The sequence below is a fragment of the Fringilla coelebs genome (genome assembly GCF_963513975.1).
Source record: "Fringilla coelebs genome assembly, chromosome: 12".
NCBI classification, from domain to species: domain Eukaryota; kingdom Metazoa; phylum Chordata; class Aves; order Passeriformes; family Fringillidae; genus Fringilla; species Fringilla coelebs.
Window position 1 is genome coordinate 5,315,137 of NC_140038.1, and position 13,694 is coordinate 5,328,830.

The 13,694-nt window shown below is 45.6% G+C and overlaps 1 protein-coding gene across 1 annotated transcript in view; it reads right to left on the minus strand.

Moving 5' to 3' along the window:
• Positions 1 to 13,694, minus strand: part of CSNK1G1 (casein kinase 1 gamma 1) — a 91,157-nt gene that overhangs the window by 67,786 nt on the left and 9,677 nt on the right. Inside the window, exon 2 of the mRNA XM_084213642.1 lies at positions 5,494 to 5,601. The gene's annotated coding sequence lies outside the window, so the exon portion shown is untranslated. The remainder of the gene's footprint in view (positions 1 to 5,493; positions 5,602 to 13,694) is intronic.

The following is a 13,694-nucleotide window of genomic DNA, read 5'->3' on the forward strand; positions in this document are numbered from 1 at the left end:
TGAAAGGATTAATATGATTTTATAGTATTTTCCAGGGATTATTCCCTGGATTACTGTGACAGGTGCATGTTAGCAGTGGGGTTTGTTCTAAGGAAAGGTCAGTGGTACTGTATGACAATTTTCACACACATATACAAAAAGAATCTTACACCTGATCTAGGTGGTCATCAGGTACAAAACTTAGCAATGAAGCTTTAGTTTTCCTGGTTGTGGGTTTTTTTTTTTTTTTTTGCCAGGAAAGCAATCAGTGAGACCAAGCCTCCAGCACAGCTCAAAAGCAGCCTTCTCAACTCTGTTTACAACAGCACAAGCACAGAGTCTGGGTGTGAGTCAAAGCTCCATATGCACAGCAATCCACACACTTGTGGAATCATGGAATGGTTTGGGTGAGAAGGGCCCTCCAAGCTCATCTCATTCCAACCCTCTGCCAGGGTTGAGGTGATTGGAAAAAGCTCCAAATCCTTAGAATTAAAACAATTAAGTGTTTGCTCCTCCAAAGGACATGAGCAGCAAGGAAACCTTCCCAGATAAAAATAAGTTTATCACAGCAACATCTTCTATCCTGTCTACAAGCACTTACCAGCAGCTGCCTTCAGGTGAACCCTCAAAATGCCCCACAGCATCCCACTGGCCTGAAACAGAGCAGCTCAGGCTCCTCCAGCCCATTCCAGGGATGGAACAAACCATGAGCAGAGCATTGGTAGCTCAGCAGCCAGGCTGAGACAGGCTAAAAGCTGAAATTGGGCAAAACCAAGGCAATTCCAGCCCAGTGGATCCTCCCAGCAGTGGCAGCCACAGGTCAGGGTCACACCTCCCACACTGCTGGGAGGGACAGGGCAGCTCCATGAGCAGAGAGCCCCACGCTGGTGTGGTTACAATGAGGAAGGAGAGTGGGAGGCAAAGCCAGGCTTTAGGTGCCTCATTGGGTGAGGATGAGGAGACACGGCCTCAGTCTGTGCCAGGGGAGGTTCAGGTTGGACATCAGGAGGAATTTCTTCTCAGGAGGAGTTATGAAGCATCAGAATGGGCTGCTCAGGGAGGTGGTGGAGTCCCTATCACTGGAGGTGTTCAAGAAACAACTGATGGTGGGACCCAGTGTTGTGTTCTAGTTCAAAAGGTGATGACTGGTCAAAAGTTGGACTTCATCTTAAAGGTGTTTTCCAATCTAATTGATTCTGTAATTCTGGGATGGGATAATTCTGACTGAAGAGCTGAACAGCCCCCAGGTTACCAAACAGGCATGCCTGGTACAGACACATCAGACAGGTACCCCAGCTAACATCCAGCTACCCCAAAAGGCACCTGCCTGGTGCTCCATCCACCAAACACCCTCAAGCCCCTCCTTTTCACCTGCTCTGGTGCTTGTTTGACCTCTCAGTGAGTCAACTCCAGAACTGCAGGGCCGGCTGTCAGCTGAATCCCAGACTGGATAGGTTGGGAAGTAACCTTAAAGCTCCCCCAGTTCCATCCCCCTGCCATGGGCAGGGACACCTTCCACTAGCCCAGAGTGCTCCAAGTCCCATCCAAGCTGGCCTTGAGATACTTTTATCTCCAGAATCTTGACAATATCTGCAGAGCTGAACTTCTCTACTCAATCCTTATTTCTCAGGTACAGAGCTATCACCAGTACCCCCAGTTACAGACCAGTAAATTTCCTCTTGAAGATCATCTGTCCCATGCACACATCCGTGCCCAAACTGCACAAGAAGCAGCAAAATGGGAGCAAGATATCCTTGTGGGGAAGGGAAATGGCACAGCTCTGCCTTGATTTATGTAGTCTCTGCAGACCTGGACAATAAAACAACAGACCCAAAAATCCAGGCTGCAGATAACTCACCCCCAGCAAAGAATCCCTGTGCAATCTTCTCCCACACAAAGTGGTCCTGGATGGACAGGACAAACCCCCAGAATTGGGATGTTTCAGACACAAAAGCTGCTGGGAACTTCTTGCAGTGACCACCAGGACCACACACCTCACTGGGTCACTCTCTTCCCCCAGCTGGAAAACTGAGGTAGGAGTTGATTTCCCATGGAAATATGAAATAGTCTAGCAAAGCACATGACTGATCTCAGAAGACCTACAGACAGCAGGATTCCCACGGTGGCATATCCATTAAACAGATTTAATCCATATAGAGCTAATTGCCCAAGTAACTCTAACAGTTTTAAGACAGCTTGATCCCATCCCCCAGCTCCCAACACCACATTTATAGAAACACTGAAAACCACAGACAAGGCCTCAGTGTACCACAAAAAAATCAGGATCCCTCCTTGCTGGAGCCAAACTGCAAGGCTTGCAGTGGGGTTTTAGCAAGGAAATGGAAATCACACTGGCACACAATTGTTCCGCCTCCCTGTTCGCCTTCACACATTTCTCACAGGTCAATTTTAAAGAATTAAGTCTTGTTCAGTGAAACATCTGGTGGCTGTTGCTAGAGGAAACCGACTATCTGCAACATTTGAGCAAAAATAATGAGTTACATAAAAGCCAGACTGCATAAGCAAGGACAAGTGTTTTGCCAGTCTGTGAATCTCAAAAGCTTACATGAAACCTCATGTTTAATTTCTGGGTTGGAAAACAATGAAGTCAACTCACACGCATTACAAAACCCATCAAGATTTGAGTTTTCTCTAAGTTTATGAGGATATAATTGTGCTGTATTGGAATTAACTTTCCAGCTAGCAACTGTCCTAAAGATTTTCTGCCAACAGCATAGACAGATGAATTACAGCTTAAAAATGGAGATTTCAGCTTTAGGCACTTTCAGACTCAGTTCAAGACAGAACAAGTTCAAGAGTTAGACAGGAGGGTTTTGGTCTTTCACTGTTTGAGTCAGTTTTCCTGTGCCTAATGGAAGAATATTTCCTCTTAATGCTGCGGATCACCCTCTCCTCAGGTTTTCTCAGGGTCTGGAGACCAACACAGACCAGCTGAGGCTGCACTGAGCTGAACAGGAGGAGTGATTTCGTGGGAGAAGTTGAGAAGAGCTCTAATGCATCACCATCCACATCCACAAGACCAACCAGAAGCCTTTAAGATTTCAGAGCTTTGATGGGGGCTCTCCAGCTCCTGAAGTCCCACAACTGGAAGGGCAAAATTCCCAAGAACATCTCCAGCAGGCAGCTCTAACATACTGGAATTGCACTTCACACGATGTACCTTTCTACAAATAGATATTGCTGTTTTTTGAGGAGTGCTCAAGCACTTAAATAATCCAGAAGCCTGATGGATGACTAATACAACTAGAAAGCTCCATGTACAAAAAGAAATTTAGGCTTCCCCACATTCCCAGGGCTGCTCTCAGGATGCAAGCAGGGTACAGAGGAGTCACCTATGGCCCTCACAGCTGTATCCCTGATTTTGGACATCAGCTTGAGGCTGCAGCTGCTGTTGTTCTTGTTCATTTATGCCATCCAGGGAAAAAAATTTGCACCTAAGGCCAAATTCCTCAAGCTGGATGTGGCTGACTGAGCACACTGAGGTCACTAAGGCAGTGCCAAGAGCCAGCTCCTCACTCACATGTGTCTTTAAATATTAAATTAAAATATACAGAAAGATTAAAGGAGGCAGGAACAGGAAACAAGCTTCACCCAAGTGAAAAAAAGCATGCTAGGAACTCAAACCTTGGGAAATAGGCGTATCTGAGGCAAAAAACTTCCCAAGATCCCAGACATCTTACAGGCAGGATACAGAAAAACAAGCCAATGACTTCAGCTCCAAAAGAAACCCTCCACAATATCACAACTGCAAACTTTAGACTGCAGGGGCTTCTCTTTGAGGTAAAAAAAAAAAAGTGAAAGAAGGCCCAGGCAGATGACACAGCCTCTGCTGGGCTCATAGAAGATATTAAAGCACTGTACTGCACCACCCTGAACTGCTCAAACGAAACACTTCTCAACAATTAATGACACTCCTACTACTGTCACCAAAAATAGACAAATTGGTTTTAGGGAATGAAGCTGCAAAAATCATCTGAGATACAATATTGAGCAAAATTGGAACCAGATTTCTCCTCCAGGCTGGAAGCTGCTGAGAAAATGAAACTGTGGCCCATCCACCATGCCCCCCCCCCCCCGCCCCCAGCTGAAATTACCAAAAGGCAAGAGCTCATGAAACTTTCTACAGAGAAAATTCTAAATGGAAATTACAATTTTAAAAGAATTTGTTTTGTTGCATCACTTTGGCCAAAAATAGAAACAACATTCCCGAAGGATGCTGCACAACTATGGCCCCAAACAAAACATCCCAATGACTTAATCAGGATCACTTTGTCTGCACAGAAAAAAAAATTGTTTATCACTACATAAATGCTTTTTCAGAAGTTCAGAAAGGGAACTCTGGTGCCAGTTTCAGCCTTTATGTACACCCCAGAAACCCCTTGTGCCAAGCAGGGACCTGCACTCCCTAAAGATCACCACCCTCACCAAACCAGAACACTCGCTGGTTTATTTTCATTAAATCAAAGGCTCTACCCCCATTGGAATCAGTCCAACACTCTCACCTACAAATACTATTCCATTTGATTTCTGGAGAGGAAAATTTCCCCAACAACTTCAGTTTTGAGTTTTCTGCTCATTCCATAGGTGAGCTGTTACAGATTAGACAACCTGGCCCTTACTTTATTTGTCACACAAACACACTTATACAACAACACAACAACTCTGCTCTGAGTTCACCACAAGAGACCCTGGACTCTCCCTGCCTTTAATCCTGCCCAATTTCCTTGTTAGTCACTGACAAGCAACCCTGCAGCTACCTACTTCTCAGCTCTACACTTGTCTTTCTAAAAATAATGCCAGGGAAAGGAAACCAGGATTGTAAGTTCCCAGATAAGTTACTTCAGATGAAACATGCTGACAAAACTGAGAGGAAAAAAAACCAAAATGGAAATAAGGAATAAGAATTAAACAACTTACATTTGGGTCTCTAAGCATCCTTCCATTGGCTTGGCAGGCATTTTATTGATAATCCAGACATGATACTGGATTTTTAGTGTCTTGCCTTATATAGAGAATGAAAGAATGGTTTGGGTTGGATGGGAACTTCAAGATGAGCTTGTTCCACCCCCTGCCATGAGCAGGGACACTGTCCACTAGCCCAGGCTGCTCCAGGTCCTGTCCTGGCCTTGGACACTTCCAGGGATGGGGCAGCCACAGCTGCTCTGGGACCCTGTGCCAGGGCCTCACCACCCTCACAGGGAACAATTTCTTACTTTGTATTTAACCTAAATTTCCCCTCTTTTAGTTTGAAGTCATTCTCTCTTGTCTTGGTCTGGATGAACAGTCTCTCTCCAGCTTCCCTGGAGCCCCTTCAGAACCTGGAATATTCTCTGAGGGGTCCATGCAACCTTCCCTTCTCCAGGTTGAACAGCCTCAGTTCTCCACAACGGAGGTGCCTCTTATCAAATACAGGGGACAGTTTGTTTTTTTAGGAAGGACTATTTGAGCTCCAAGCTAAGACACTCCAGAGCATCAAAGGCATGTGAGACTCACCAGCTGATGTGTAATTCACTTCTTAGGCTTGTTATCCAAAATCACAGGGCAGGGAGAGCTGGGGCACGGGAGCAGCAGGGCAGCCAGGCACTCATATCTGTACCAAACCTGGTAAGGAAGAAAACACATTTTAGGAAGTCTCCATACAACAGCTGACACCACTGACTTCCAATCTTACTGTATTCTGCTTAAAAACAAAAAAGGCATTGTTTGGTTTCAGCTGGATATGGCAGCATCCAAGTATGGGGATGAAACAGAGCCAAACCCCACTGCTCATAGGAAAATAATTCTCTTCACCCTATGTCAGGGCAAACTCATAGCTTTCCATGCAATAAATAATGTGAACTTCAGAAGACAGTGTGTTCTTAAAAAATACATCTTTCTGTCTCTTCAGTAATTGGAGGTTTGGTTTTTGGTAAACTGTGTTTCCCCACCTTGGGAAACAGGTTCCCAAACCTGAACTCCCCTGACGCAGTGTGCCTGGGCTGGCCCCATCTCCTGCCCTGCTCCAGGCACTTTGGTCAGAAGGAAGCACAAGGGTTTTTTTTGTTTGTTTCTGACTTTCTTCCTCAAAAAACACCCTCCAGAGCACAGGGTCCAAGCAGCAATTTCTGAAGGTGTCTGTAAGTGCACTGTAAGACAGGTGGGGAAGCCAAACCAAAATGAAACTATTTCTGGGTAACTCTGCCCAGAGCAACCAGAGACAGCCTGTTCTGTTCTGCACTCAAAACTTGGGCATGTAATGCTCTTTGGAAGAAAACACATAGAGACCTCTAAGAAAAACGAAAATCTTAAAAAGCAACTTTAAGTTCTGACTGTCATCTAAAGAAGATCCTTCTGAAACACCACAGGAGATTCCCTTACACAGGCTACAAGCAACCAGCACCCCAATGAGTACTCCAAGCTAGGTTAGCAGTTTTATTCTTGTTTTTCCAGCTGTTACACCAATGGAACAGTAAAGGTCCATATTAATATCTTAAAACAGAGGGTGTTTTTGCTTTCTCCAAGATGAAGTGCAAGACAGACCAAAGCCACTGTGGCTGTGCTGTTGAGTGACACCACTGTGACTGAAGCTCGTGGGAATTTGGTGTCCACCTCTGCCCTGTCCTTTCAGGAGCTTGTGGTCAGTGCAGTCCAAGTCACACCCGTGCCCTTCTGATGTTGTTCATGGCTTCTGTCCTCCAGAAGCCTGGAGGATTGCTCAGTGGGGTTGTAGCAGACTTTGAAAGTCCTCATGAGCTCCCAACAGCTGTCATTAATTAATCCTCCTCTGCAATTATCCAGCACCAGCTTCAGAATGAAGCCAACCACCATTGTGAGGAACACATGCCACTACACCAGTGTGCAAGCAGGGACACTCACTCCTCTCAAATGAAAAGGTATTAGGGAGGTGAATGGAGCCCTCAATATAAAATTTACTGTGAAGCATTTAAGGCCAACTTTTGTTCTACTTGATACTGAAGCAGTGCCAAGTTATTTGACCAGGTCAGAGGCTGCAGCAAGGAAGAACCAGCCAAACTTGTACCAAACCAACCAAGACCTAAAAGAAAGGGAAAACACAAGCACCTATTCACAGGAAAACAGACATTGCAGTTTCATTTAGTCCCTTGTCATCTACTCCTGGGCAAAAAACTGGAGCATCCCATTAACATGACAGTCCCCATATTGAAATGCTGAACATCCTTTCGGCTCTGCTGTCTTGCCACTTGGAACATGCCCTACTTAAATTCAGAAAACCAAAAGCTGTGCATAAAAATTCCAGATGTGTCCATTGGCCAGAAACTTACTCAGTTTCCTTACACCAATCCCAATGTTTGGTGGTGACTCCAAACAAGGAAGCGAAACAGAAGACTCTATTTACTCTATTTATAATACACTCCATGGTACAATGATTCACTTTAGGAATAAAGGTAAATAAATCATCTCATGCCATCCTAAGGTTCAGGTTTGAACCAGGGGTTAGGCATTATTCATGTTCTGCTCAAAGAACAAGACGACCAGCACGTTACAGAGGATCAAAGTGTAACGTGGGAAAATCCCCGTGCCACTCAGACTCTGCCACTTCCTACTGGCAAGGCCAAGTGACAAAACCCATCCCCACCTCATTCAAGACATTTTTTTAACAGACCTTTTGACGTGAAGCACAGCAAACAGGACTCACACGTTCACACAGATGTGACTCCAGCATCTTGAGAGAACCTCATCTTGAGGTTGAAAATGCAGAGCTTGGTCTCCATCCTTTCCCTGGCCACACATCCAGAAATCCTGCTCATGTTAAACATGGCCAGGAACCTCCTTTAGCTGTAAGCATAGCATGGAGCAGAAAGGCACCTCTGGCAACGTTTAGCAAGTGAGAATATGTGGACAGCCCTGTTAGAGCACCAGTTTATGATGGTAACAAGCTCCAGCCTTGATGTCCAAAGCCTGATGTTATGGAGAATCCAGGGACCACGTCCCTGGCTGAAGGGAAGAATAAGGCAGAATGAAGAATGACAACAAAAGAGAAAATCTGAAACTATGACTGGCAAGTGGGATCCTTTCTAGCTCTTGAGAAATAATCAACCCTTTTTGCACTTAATTAGCATCTTCAGACACTGATCCCATTTCCTGTGACCTGTCCTAGCATGGACAGCTCCAGAGAGGCCTCAGGACCAGAGACACACACCTGGAGCTGAACAGACCTGGATGTTTTACAGCCATGCAGGATCCTTCCACGAGGATGTTTTGCTTTGTACCAGGCACTTCAGCAAGAAGAGTTACTTATTTTCCAGAGTGCCAAAGGCAAGAGGACATGAAGATTCAGGGGTGTGGAGCTGGGCAGGGGTCCCGCACACCTGTATTCAGGACAAGACCCCCTGCATCAGTCAACAGAACCACAGCAAAGTGGTCTCTTCCCAGCATATGGCCAACAAGGAGCATGCTGGTCACACCTCAAAGGCCACTTGAGGAAGAAGTTCTTTACTTCTTCCAGGTGAGGCACTGGAACAGACAGACTGCGGACTCTCCATCCCCAGAAGTACTCAAGGCCAGGTTGGACAGGGCTCTGGTCTAGTGGAAGGTGTCCCTGCCCATGGTAGGGGTCAGAATGAGATGAGCTTTGAGGGCTCATTCAACCTAAACCATTATCTGAATATCACAGAATCACAGAAACACCACCACACCGGCTGGAGAATCCACAAAGACCCCAAAAACTCTTTGAGCTGTCAGTGTGAGAGAACAGGGCTCCACCAGAAGCTTTGAGCCTTGCTGGTTGTTTTCCACATTACTTTTCAAAGCAAGGAGCAGATGAGAAGTTGGTTTCAGCTCCAGAGTAAAAACTAACATCCTTGAGGGCACGGTGTGAAAAGCCAGCATTTGCTACTAGAGTACACAACCAGGTCTTCCATCTCCTCCTGGGACCAGGGAAATATTTGCCAGCCTGAACCAGGAGGAGTGACTTCTGTGGCATAGTGCTGCCAAGGTGGGGGTACAGCACAGCCCCTTTTTGGCTCCCCAAGGAGGACATGGCTCCTGCCACAGCAGGGAAAGTGACTCTACAGATCCTCTTCTCCACAGTTCTCTCAGGAAGCTGGTACACAGACAGCTTTTGCATCTTTCGTACTTGGGCTCATTATTATTTTATTACCAGTTAGCAGCACAAAACTCTGGGTAGTACTTTGAAAAAGCTTCTCATCTTTAGGCTTGAGGTGTACAACTCTTCCCAAATTAAAGCAGAAGAACAATATTCAAATTCCAACCTAATGGACACTGCCCTATTCCAGTGTTGACACCATCGAGCACAGCAGAAAAGGTACAACTGTTCCCACCAGCTTCAGATGATGGAACACAACCTCAAGAGCCAACATAATGCTCCAGCCCTTGTGTTGAGCTCAGGCTATGAGAACCTAGCTTAGCAGTGCCCAGGATGTGTAATTCTCCAAAAACAAATGATTTATCTGAAAAGCAACCCATCAGTCCTGGATCAGTGGGGGTTCACAAGAGCAGACTCTCAACCAAAGCATTCCACACTCATATGGAAAAATACAAGGTCTCTGCAGATCATTTCTGCTGTGTGGTAAAGCCTCTTCAGGACACCTCAACTCTGCCAGACAGCTTCAGCATAAACCTTGAAACAGATGAAGCTGGAGCTGTGTCAGGGGAGGGTTAGGTTGGATATTAGGAATAGGTTCTTCCCCAGAGGGTGCTGAGCACTGCCCAGGCTCCCCAGGGAAGGGTCACAGCCCCAAGACTGCCAGAGCTCAAGGACCTTTTGTACAGCACTCTCAGGCACAGGGTGGGATTGCTGGGGTGTCTGTGCAGCACCAGGAGTTGGATTTGATGATCCCATTCAAGACCTCATGTCACATCCTCCAAGAGGTAAAGAGGTGAACCAAAGAACAGGGCACAGCTACTTGACCTCCAGGTTGGAAGAGCACCCACACACACGTGTTTGGGAAGGGAAGGAAGAGAGTAAGAACACTATGCATTTTCCCACCTCCAGTGGTTTATATTTCTGGGCCTCCCCAAGTCAGCTTGGGCACCTGAGTGTTCTGGGTGTGATTGCTAGGGTTGTCCTGTGCAAGGTGAGGAGCTGGACTTGGCTGGTCCTTGTGGGTCCCTTCCAACTCAGGCCATCCTGCAGCTCTACCAAGACCACTCAGTGCAGCCTCTTGGTGAGTGTGTCCAGTTCTTCTCCAGACTCACACAAAGTTCTTGTAGCTACAGCAGTCCCTGGCTACCTGAACAACATCTGAGCTCACCTCCTGGCAGCTCCATTTAACCCTCTCTAGACCTCATGGCAGCAGCAGTGGACTGTCCTGCCACATGCACCCCTGAAGGTTTTGTGACCTGACTCACCCCCCTGCTGACCCTTGAGTGTCAGACAGGTCTAAACAACCCCTCCAAGAGACATCAACTTTGACTGCACAGACTCAATAAACAGCATTTTGCTGTGAATAAATCAGTGACATCATCTGCTGATTATCACCAGATATCAAAACCAGCAGAGCAGCAGTGAAGCAGAAAGGACCTCAATGACACATTAAGGCTGTCTGCCCTCAAAACATGAAATGTAGCAGGGTCAAAAGGGGAAAAGTCATACATTGTTGAGTAGATTTTGCTGCCTTTTTGTCAAAACCAAACACATTCCATGCCTGAGGAAGAGCTGGACAGAAAGATGAATGCCTTCATGACTGCACTTGAAGCAAAGCTCCTGCTTGAACTCAGTAATTTGCAAATTCCTGCCTGAATGCACCCCAAAGCTGCTATCTACATTCATTCTGTTCAGCTGAAGAGAGTCAGCCTTTATCCCACACTGTACTTGGGCACTGCTCAGAACAGCCTTTATCAGCTCACACCAAGGTAAAAAAATAAAATTATACAAACCTGTGGCTTACAAAACCATTTGACATCTCTCTCCCAATTCCCTTAACTCATGAGCAGCCTGCATACCTCCAACACAGCAAGGAAATGCTGCAAACAGGTCTAGATCTCAATTCTGTATTTACAAGAGGAAAACAGCAAATATTTTTTGGAGTTACCTAATGTCACCCCAGCACATGAAGGTTTGATATTCCCAGTAAGCTGCCTGTCCCTAACACCAAACAGGGGCCTACACTTCATTAACACCAAAATATTGAAGGCTTCAAAACTGATGCTAACCATCTTTGTGATCAAAGGGAACAGAACAGCACCACAAATAATACAAGAATAAAAAATTCAGAGAAAACATGAAGGCAACTTCAGGTAGAGTCTACTTGCAACACAGGAATATCATGGAATGAGATTCTTTAAATCTTTTAACTCATCAGGAACAGAGGCCTGCTTATCCTAAATTAAATTTCATATGTTTTCCCTGACTATTCCTGAGGTACTCCCAGCATGGAGCTGCACTGCATGCTTCCAGCAGCAATCATTCCATGTGATGTGGTTTGGTGACACCTCAGCCTGGGAGCACAGAGATGTGACAGCTCAGCTGAGGACGCTCATGAAGAGAACTCTAATTTATCCTTTCAACGTGAGCCTCTGCTCCCAATCCCTGACCTGCCTGGTACAGCTTCCAGAGCCTGATACTCAAACAGGGAAAGCCCACCCAAGGAGTATTTTACTTTTCACTTTGAGATGATTTAACCTTTCCCCCTGCAGCAGCTGCAGATCCTGTGCAAGGAACAGTGGTCTGGAAGAAGGAGAGAGTGTGGCTCAGGGAAACACAAGCACATATCTTAATATGAAACATCTGCTTTTTACTCTTTTTTTATTGCAAAGAAATGGAGTTTTCCCTTTTCCCAGCAAGAGCAGAGGGTAACCCACAGCAGCACCCAGTAAGGGGCTGGGTGCCCTGAGGTCACAGAGAAGGGTCAAAACAGAGCATCCACTTTGACTAAACACAGAGTTATGAAAAATACTTAAAAGTGGGATTTTGAACTCTCACTATCTTATGGAAAAAGGCTTTGAGGAAGACTCAGATCATGATCTGCCCCAAGTGCCTCTACACAGCACTCACTCACCTCATACCCCCCTCTGAAGCACACAGTATGCAGCTCACACACTCTCTATTACCATTATCACATTGCACTTTGCTCATATTTTGTATTATTTTCTTATTTTCCAAGGATCCCTTTATGGGTTACATGAATCACACAGTTAATATCCTTCCATCATCTGCACAAGAAATATCACCACTCCCAGTACCTCTGGGAAGAGGGATAAAGCCTTCCTAAGTTTAAAGTCATACTAAATGGCATTTGCTGTCAGACATGGCCAAGTTCACACTCCAGGTCTCAATCTCAACCCAGACCATCATGCAGTCATACTTTAAAAAAATAAGAATAGTAATAATAATTTTTTTTTTTAATAATCCCCTCTAGTCTAAGGAATTTTCTTGCAAGATCCCTTTGATTCACATCTGAAGATGAGCTGCTTCAGTTCTTCACTTCCTTTTGAAGAAAGGATAACAGAGCTGCTGGAGCACTCGCTGCTCCCAACCTGCACAGCAATGATGATTTGCTCCACATTCCCCCCTTACTACATGGGATTATTCAATCATTAACAGACTCTTTAGTGCTCTTTCAAACAGCCAGCTCAGCTCACAGCCCTCCTCAGACCTAAGCACAACCCAAATGCAGATATTTAAGATCCTGTTTCCTTACTGGAGAGATTCAGAGAGCTCATCACACGCTCAGGTGACACCATAGCTCTCTAAAGAGAGGGAGCAATAGTAAATTAAGTTGAGTAGTCTCCATTCCTCAGGGCCTCTGCTGCTGCTCCTCAAGTTTTTAGGAGACCTCAGGTTTTTTGCTGCTTCGGTTCTCCTCGTCCACATGTGAAGCCCACAACAATCCAGACGTGCCCCGAAAGTTGGGGAGATGCCTGCAGCCTAAAAGTGACCCCAGGATGAAACAGCACCTCTGAAGGAAAACCCACAGGTGCTCTCTGGACCATGGAGTAACCAAAGAGCTGCAGGAACCCCCAGTGGTTTCTCCCCTTATCACACCCACTGCTGAGCAAGTCTAACTCATTACAGCAACAGGAGAAAACCAACCCAACAATACCTGGAGAACTCTGTGCCAGGTTAGAAACTCAGGGCAGCTCAGGAACAGGTTTGACAAGCAGTATATGGGAAAGGCAGGACAAAATCTCTCCTTTTGAGCACAGCAGGTACCTCTATAGAAGTAACAAAAAAGACTTCAAGCTGTGAACATTCCACAATAGGATGTTTCAATCCCAGGGGAAGTATTGAAACACCAAGTTTCGTGTTTAGGTTTGAAGTTACATTAATGGCTCCTCATCCATGCTTAAAATTACTAGTTGAATAGGTCAATGTCTGATTAAAACTGGATTTTTAGCAAGCACAGATTAGGAGGCTGAAAAAGCAACCCACAGTTGGTCAGCCATGACATGAACACAAGGGAAACAGCCCCAGGGACATACTGAGATCACCCCTATATATATACACACACACATATGTACACTGCATGTAATTAGCATGACACAGAGTAGGACTAGGACATTAACTTGTGCTGCTTCACTCTTAGCTGTCCCTGCCCCATTCTGGGCTATCAGCTGATTGCCAGCCCAGCTGCCTGCTGGATCCCACACTGGGAAAGCTGAAGAGAGGCATTATGATCACCTCCTCCCACTTTCTGCACAGAAAGATGGAATTTCAGTAATTTTTCCCTTTTAAAGGGACCAAGAACTTTATGTTCAGTTCCTTTCTTCATTCC